The sequence below is a fragment of the Odocoileus virginianus genome, chromosome 1 (assembly GCF_023699985.2).
Source record: "Odocoileus virginianus isolate 20LAN1187 ecotype Illinois chromosome 1, Ovbor_1.2, whole genome shotgun sequence".
Taxonomy (NCBI): domain Eukaryota; kingdom Metazoa; phylum Chordata; class Mammalia; order Artiodactyla; family Cervidae; genus Odocoileus; species Odocoileus virginianus.
This window is the reverse complement of record NC_069674.1, coordinates 6,364,111-6,372,721: the sequence shown is the minus strand read 5'-3', so window position 1 is coordinate 6,372,721 and position 8,611 is coordinate 6,364,111. Positions and strand designations below refer to the sequence as shown.

At 40.7% G+C, this 8,611-nt stretch overlaps 2 pseudogenes; both read right to left on the bottom strand.

The window, feature by feature from the left end:
- Positions 1-3,937: 3,937 nt before the first annotated feature.
- LOC110151714 (asparagine synthetase domain-containing protein 1-like) lies at positions 3,938-6,841 on the bottom strand (annotated as a pseudogene).
- Positions 6,842-6,843: 2 nt separating this feature from the next.
- On the bottom strand, positions 6,844-7,171 carry LOC139030002 (ASNSD1 upstream open reading frame protein-like; annotated as a pseudogene).
- Between the last annotated feature and the right edge of the window lie 1,440 nt (positions 7,172-8,611).

The following is an 8,611-nucleotide window of genomic DNA, read 5'->3' as shown; positions in this document are numbered from 1 at the left end:
GGAAGATCCTCTGGAGAAGGAATAAAAACCCACTCCAGTGGTAAAGAAACTGCCTGCCAGTGCAGGAGACATAAGACATGTGGGTTTGATCCCTGCGTTGGGAAGATCCACTGGAGGAGGGCACTGCAACCCACTCACTCCAATATTTTTGCCTGGAGAATCCCATGGACAGAGGAGTCTGGTGGGCTACAGTCCATAGGGTTGCACAGAGTTGAATATGACTTATCAAATAAACAACAGAATAAATAAATAAATAAATAAATTCAGATTCTTTTTCATTATAGGTTATTATAAAATTTTAAATGCAGTTTATTGTACTATACAGTAGGTCCTTGCTATTTGTTTAATATACAGTAGCTTGTATCTGCTAACCCCAAAGTCATATTTTATCCCTCCTAACTTCTTCTCCCCTTTAGTAACCGTAAGTTTGTTTTCTATGTCTGTGAGTCTATTTATGTTTTGTAAGTAAGTTCATTTGTATTTTAGATTTCACATATAAGTGATATTGGTTAATATTCATTTTTCTCTGACTTACTTTACTTCATATGATAACTTCTAGCTCCACCATGTTTCTGCAAATGACATTATTCTTTTCTACTGCTGAGTAATATTCCATTGTGTGTGTGTGCATATATATACCGCATTTTCTTTAACCATTCATCTGTTGATGAACATTTAGTTTGCTTCCATGTCTTGCCTGTTGTAAATAATGCTGCTATGAACATAAGGATGCACGTATCTTTTTGATTTAGCATTTTTATCTTTTCCAGATATATGCCCAGGAGAGGGATTGCTGGATCACATGACACATCTATTTTTAGTGTTCTGAGGAACCTCTATACTATTTTCCATTGAGGCTGTACCAATTTACATTCCCAATAACAGTGTAGGGTTCCCTCTGCTCCACACCCTCTCCAGCATTTGTCATTTGTAGACTTTTTGAAGATGGTGAATTGGCCCAAAGTTTGCTCAGTATAGTATCTTCTATTTCTGCCACTGAGATCCACCCCCACCACAGCTTCAGGACTGAAACCCCCAGGGAGACTGAAGCCTCCCTGCTGACAGGGGTGTTCAGTTCAGTCGCTCTTTGCCTTTTCATATGGTTCACGGGAGTCTCAAGGCAAGAATACTGAAGTGGTTTGCCATTCCGTTCTCCAGTGGACCATGTTTTGTCAGAACTCTCCAACATGACCAGTGCTTCTTGCGTGACCATACACAGTGTGGCTTATTGTTTCATTGAGTTAGACAAGGCTGCGATTCATGTGATGAGTTTGGTTAGTTTTCTATGATTGTGCTTTTCATCTGTCTGCCCTCTGATGGAGATGGCTAAGAGGCTTGTGGAAGCTCCCTGATGGGAGAGACTGACTGTGGGGCAATCTGGGTCTTTTTCTTATGGACCAGCTGACGCCCTCCCACATCCTTATGGCATCCCCTCAGGGTTATTCTCAGCTGAAGAGATTCCTCTCTTCTGAGATGCGCCCCCCCCAGCCCCCCAGGGCACTCACATTTTAGGACTGGTCCCTGCAGAGGCACAGGGACCCCCGTTTGGGACCGGTCTGCCCCCGCCCTCCGAGCTCCAGCGCCAGGTGATGGCTGCGGCCTCGTTGTGACTCATCACAGCCCAGCGTCTCCTTCCGCCCCGTCCTACGTCCTTCGGGGTCACACAGGTTTCCATCCCAAGAGCTCTCCTAAAGAAAGTTCACGCCTGCAGCATTTTTATCTCAGAATCTGCCCCTGGTGAACTCAGCCAGTGACTCCCGTCTGAGCACATGGTGTGATCTTCCTCCCCCAGTTGAGCGGGAAGCGGGGAAGAATTGGGGAGGTGGGGCCCCCTTAGCATCCTGCAGATCCTGTTGTGGACTCTGTGGTGGAATGTAGGACTCAGGGCATTTTCTGGTGACTGCATCCTTTGAGATTATTTTAGTCCTTCTGGAAGCTGGCTATCCTTACAAGTGTACTTTCATACTTCATAACCAACGTCCCCATCTAGTATACAAAACCAAAGTTACAGAGGACTTAAAAAAAAATCAGCATTGAATTAAATGCATTAGTACACCTAGGAAGGTGTACCGAAAGTTTCATGGTAGTTTTCTTTCCAGGCATGTTGCATTTTCTTTCTTTTCTTTTTTTTTTTTGGTTCTGTGTGCATGTGTGTTCATCAGTCACTTTTTTCTTTTTGTTTTTAATCTTAAGTGTTTGTGAAATGTGGTATTAATAGAGGAAAGGGCTCATATAAGTTTATAGCACACTAAATTTTCAGTTGTCACAAACTGAACACACCCAAGTAATGAGCACTCAACTCAAGACACGGAATGTTGTTGGCAAACCAAAACCCCTTATGCCCTCTACGGGTGACCTCTCACTGAACTTGTGATAGCATAGGTTAACTTTAGCTATTTTTCTACTTTATAGCAATAAAATCATGCATGAGGTATTCTGTTGTATCTGGCTTTTTTTGCTTACCACTGTATTTTGAGATGTATCCATATTGTTATATGTAGCAATAAGTTGTGTATTTTCACTGCTGTATACTATTTCATTGTATGACTATAACCCAACATATTTAATTTATAATATGAAGATATTTATATAGTTAACCCCATTAATTTGGACCATACTGTTTTGCTTTTTCTTTTTAAAATCACTTTTTTCCCCAGATGTTTTACTTCTCAGGTTTTATTGGGGTAAAATTGGCAAATTATAATTGTATATCTTTAACATATATACAACTTAATGGTTCGGTATGTGCATTGTGAAATAGTCACCACAAGCTAATTAACATATCCATCACCTCACATAGTTACCATTTTCCTTCCTTCCTTTCTTTTCTTGGGGTGAGAGCATTGACACTATGTCCAGTGGTTTGCTATTCTGGGTATCCTGCCATAAATACTGTGGCCATTACCTTTGGTTGGCAAGCACATAGCCACATTTCTGTTGGCTATGCACCTTGTGGTAGAATGGTGAAGGTGAACTATGTGTAATATTCAGGTTTCTGAGATACTCCGCAGTGTTTTCCAAAGTGGTTCTATTAATATTTATTGTTGTTCAGTCCCTTGGTTGTGTCTGACTCTTTGCGACCCATCGACTGCAGCACACAAGGCTTCCCTGTCCATCACCAACTCCCAGAGCTTGCTCAGACTCATGTCCATTGAGTCGGTGATGCCATCCAACCATCTCATTTTTTGTTGTGCCCTTCTCCTGCTGCCTTCAATCTTTCTCAGCATCAAGGTCTTTTCCAATGAGTCAGTTCTATTCATCAGGTAGCCAAAGTATTGAAGCTTCAGCTTCAACATCAGTCCTTCTAATGAATATTCAGGGTTGATTTCTTTTAGGATGGACTGATTTGATCTCCTTGCAGTCCAAGGGACTCTCAAGAATCTTATCCAACACCACAATTCAAAAGCATCAACTCTTTGGCGTTCAGCCTTCTTTATGGTCCAACTCTCACATCCATACATGACTACTGGAAAAACCATAGCTTTCACTAGACAGACCTTTGTTGGCAAAGTAATATCTCTGCTTTTTAATACACTGTCTAGGTTTGTCAAAGCTTTTCTTACAAGGAGCAGGCATCTTTTAATTTCATGGCTGCAGTCATCATCTGCAGTGATTTTGGAGACCAAAAAAGAAAGTCTGTCAGTGTTTCCATTGTTTCCCCATCTATTTGCCATGAAGTGATAGGACTGGATGTCATGATCTTTGTTTTTTGAATGTTGAATTTTAAGTCAGCTTTTTCACTCTCCTCTTTCACTTTCATCAAGAGGCTCTTTAGCTCCTCTTCACTTTCTGCCATAAGTGTGGTGTCATCTGTATATCTGAGGTTACTAATATTTCTACCAGCAATCTTTATTAACTGAAAGCAGCAGAGTATTTTATTTTATTTTATTGTTTTAAAAAAACATCATTGAGTAAATGTTGTTACACTATAAAACATCTAGTTTACAACTGAAAGGTTTTCTAAAGAGATAATTTGGAGCCTTCCACATTTATCATATGCCTTTTCATTATTCTTGCAATTCTGGATCCAAATTGCATGGCCCACTTTGGCAGAAGAACAGAGGCTGTTTGACCAAGTTCCACTGCTGCAAGACACAAAATTAGTTTTTCACCAATTCCACAGGGTAAAGTCAAGTTTGCCTTTTCCCAGACTGGTAGGGAATTTAGAAAGGAGACAATACTTTAATCCAGGAAAGGAAATCTTGCTTCTTTTCCATGATCACTGATACGTCTATCATCATGATCAAGATTTCTAGAAGAAATTTGACCCAGTTCCATTTCAATTCCTTATTTAGTCTCCCCAGCCCATGTGTCAGGAAGTGGACCCGATGACAAGAAGAACCTGCAAGCTGCTCATCTGAACCAATTCCTGTAAGAACCACCTTTGCACTGCTGTGATACGGTTTTTCTTCATCTTGGGTCACTAACCAACCAGCTCCTCTGGAAGCAAACCAGACTGCACAGCCAATGCTATCATCTAGGACTATATCCAAGGGCTGGGTTAAGTGTGATATTCGAGTTCTTCCTAATCTTTGCAGTTCTTCTAGAGAAACATTAATTTCAACAAAATTCCAAATCCCCAAAGGATTGGCAGCTTGCAGTTCCTTCAGTTCTGCTCTTCCTGTGACTCGACCTGGTACATTGAACTGTTCACCAGGTCTAGCAGCAGCAGCAGTAATAGTTCTGGAGAATTCTTCAGAGGGTATTTCACAATGATTTTTCTGTTTTCTCCCTTTTTTGTTAAAATTAACTGGTATGGTCTTTTCTTTAGTCATGAAAGCCACATTAAGAAGATCAGTTGGTTCATCTAAAGGAATATGATGGTCAGCAAGGGCTGCGATGATCATGGAATCAATCCCTCCAGAAAACAGGATTGCAACATTCGCTTTCCTATTACTAGTTTTCAAAACTTCGCTTGGTTTCAGGCTTTCATCCCTAGGTAAACACAAGACACGTCTCTTGACTGCAATACTCGGGACATCAATGAAGTGCTGAACTACTTCCTTCACGTGTCCATCAGTAAGAAAGACCTAAAGGGTCTCTTGTCAGTGGACTCCTGGAACTGCTGCTGCAGTGGGTCTCAAATGCAGCTTGTGGCAACGCCATATTTAAAGGGACAACAGGTGCTTTAAGATACAGTTTGGCTTCATTTGCTGCCACCAAGACAAATGTTGGCAAGTCTGCTGAAATCCCAGTCAGGCTATTAACACATTCTCTGACATTCCATGCCCCCCCCCCCACCCCCGCCAGAATTGTATTTCCAAGGATACAACTTTAAAACGACAGATTTGGAAATGGAAACAGACTTGAGATCAATTCTGAAAATTCCAGATGCTGGAACTTCCTGCCACTGATCAGCCCACTCCAGAGGCTTAGGCGCCAACTAAAGAGAGGCAGAAACTCTTGCCCAAGTTACTAAAATGCCAAAGCAAGCTACAATGACCAAAAAAGTCCCTCAGTTCAGTTCAGTTCAGTTTAGTTCAGTTCAGTCACTCAGTCGTGTCCGACTCTTTGCAACCCCATGAATCGCAGCACTCCAGGCCTTCCTGTCCATCACCAACTCCTGGAGTTTACTCAAACTCATGCCCATCAAGTCGGTGATGCCATCCAGCCATCTCATCCTCTGTCGTTCCCTTCTCCTCCTGCCCCCAATCCCTCCCAGCATCAGGATCTTTTCCAATGAGTCAACTCTTCACATGAGGTGGCCAAAGTATTGGAGTTTCAGCTTCAGCATCAGTCCTTCCAATGAGCCCCCAGGACTGATCTCCTTTAGGATGGACTGGCTGGATCTCCTTGCAGTCCAAGGGATTCTCAAGAGTCTTCTCCAACACCACAGTTCAAAAGCATCAATTTTTCGGTGCTCAGCCTTCCTCACAGTCCAACTCTCACACCCATACATGACCACTGGAAAAATCATAGCCTAGACTAGATGAACCTTTGTTGGCAAAGTAATGTCTCTGCTTTTTAATATACTATCTAGGTTGGTCATAACTTTCCTTCCAAGGAGTAAGCGTCTTCTAATTTCATGGCTGCAATCACCATCTGCAGTGATTTTGGAGCCCAGAAAAATAAAGTCTGACACTGCTTCCACTGTTTCCCCATCTATTTGCCATAAAGTGATGGGACCAGAAGCCATGATCTTAGTTTTCTGAATGTTGAGTTTTAAGCCAACTTTTTCACTCTCCTCTTTCACTTTCATCAAGAGGCTTTTTAGTTCCTCTTCATTTTCTGCCATAAGGGTGGTGTCATCTGAATATCTGAGGTTATTGATATATCTCCTGGCAACCTTGATTCCAGCTTGTGCTTCTTCCAGCCCAGCATTTCTCATGATGTACTCTGCATATAAGTTAAATAAGCAGGGTGACAATGTACCGCCTTGATGTACTCCTTTTCCTATTTGGAACCAGTCTGTTGTTCCATGTCCAGTTCTAACTATCCCTGCCAAACAAAAAAGAAAGGCTAGATGTTTGATAATATATAAAAGACCAAGGATCTTGGGCTTTTGAGAAGAGTGACAAAATATCAGATTTATTCTTACAAGAGGAAAGATAATGAAACATGATTTGAGTATCATTCTCTTCAGCTTGGACCTTGATCCCACTAAAGTCTTCTCCATTCCACAGGAATACATTGCCTCTTTCATCTTCCACAGGCTGGGCAGTCAACACATCTCTTAAGTGAAGGACATGCCCAGAGAATAAACACTGGTAGTTAACATTGGATCTTAACAACTGTTTACTACTATTGGGCCCCCATTGTTTAAGATTACACAGTAAATCCTCTTTCAAATCTTTGCAAAATGCTCAACAGAAAAGCTTACTGCACAACAAATGCCACACATTGCTATCTAAAGTCAAGTTGGTTATTTTTGATTTTGGTCTTCTCTGAGTTTTCTATTTCTTGATATTCTTTCCTTAGCTCATCCAATATATTTTTGCTTTCAGAAAGCATTTCTATTTGGTCTGCAAGAAAGGATATGTTGCTGTTCTGTTGCTGCCTATATACTTTCCTGTTCTTCTTAAGGTTAAAAAGTTCATCCACAACAACTTTTTGTTCTTTAGTCTTTGTTGAGTTCTTCCTTGTGCAGGGTCAATCTCTCAGCAGGGACCAGCCCAGCGTGGTCCTCAGGTTGTTCACCCTGGTCCTCAGGTTGCTCACCCCTACTAGGCATCTCAGCAGAGAACCAAATACTCTCCCAGCAATCTTGATTCCAGCTTATGCTACATCCAGCCTGGCATTTCACATGATGTACTCCGAAAATAAGTTAAATAAACAAGGTGACAATATACAGCCTTGACATACTCCTGTCCCAATTTGGAACCAGTCTGTTGTTTCATGTCCAGTTCTAACTGTTGCTTCTTGCCCTGCATACTAATTTCTCAGGTGGCAGATAAGGTGATATGGTATACCCATCTCTTTAAGAATTTCCCGGTTTGTTGTGATCCGTGCAACAGTCAAAGGCTTTAGTGTAGTCAATGAAGCAGAAGTAGATGTTTTTCTGGAATTCTCTTGCTTTTCCTGTGATCCAACGGATGTTGGCAATTTGATCTCTGGTTCGTCTGCCTTTTCTAAATCCAGTTTGAACATCTGAAAGTTCTCTAGTTAATGCATATTTTCACTAAACACGGGAGAGTTCAGTTTGCTTCATAGTCTCAGAAGTTTCTCAGAGTTTTCTCTGTTATATATTTAATGCAATTTTAAAATTATTCTTGGGCTTTTAATTTTATTTTGTATTGCTGTTGTTTTAAAAATTATAAGTTATGTGTACTTGGCTATTGTTTGTAAGGCAATTTTTATGAGTTTTTAATAATTTTGCATCAATCAGTTTACTAAATTCTATTGTTTGCATAGTTTATTAGTTTATTCTCTTGATTTTTCCAAGATATATAATCAAAGCACCTACAAATAATGATAATTTTGCATCCTTCTTCGCATTTTTATATAAGCAGCTTCTTTGTCTTTTATGGTTTCAGTGTATATTTCCTCTAGAAAAAAGTTTAAAATAGTGTTAATAGTGAATATTTTAATCCTCCAAAGCACCACTAAACCTCCTAAATCTTTATTGAAATCTTTTTATTAATAGAATACACTCCCTGAAAAATCTTTTAGTAATAGCTTTTTGCAGCAGTTCCAGAGAATAAAGGTGGGAATGAAGCATTCAAATAAAAAAAAAGATGTTCTTGAAGACCAGAGCATCAAAGAAAAGAAAATCTTAGGATAACACAAGGTGAAAAAGGTCAGAAGTGACCAGACATGGCCAGTAACACTTAAAGGGGGAAAAAGAGGAGGAAAAGGAAACAAAACAAAACAAAACATTGTGATGCCCACAGCCCAGGAACACAGATCCACTGAAAGAGTGAGATTCAATCCCCAAGTAATGCTTCCCTCCTCACTCCTTCCCACATCACAGGACACAGGATGAAAACAGTGAATAAAGAGGAGTGAACAGCAAGATACAAGTTCTATTTAAGAAGGGGCTTTAGGGAAACCCACAGACAACTGGGGAGACAAACAAGGGCACCAGAGGAGAATGACGCTCCAGCAAACATTAAACACAGCCCAGCTCCCAGCCAGGTCAACATAAAATCTCACACCACAGGCCTATTCACCT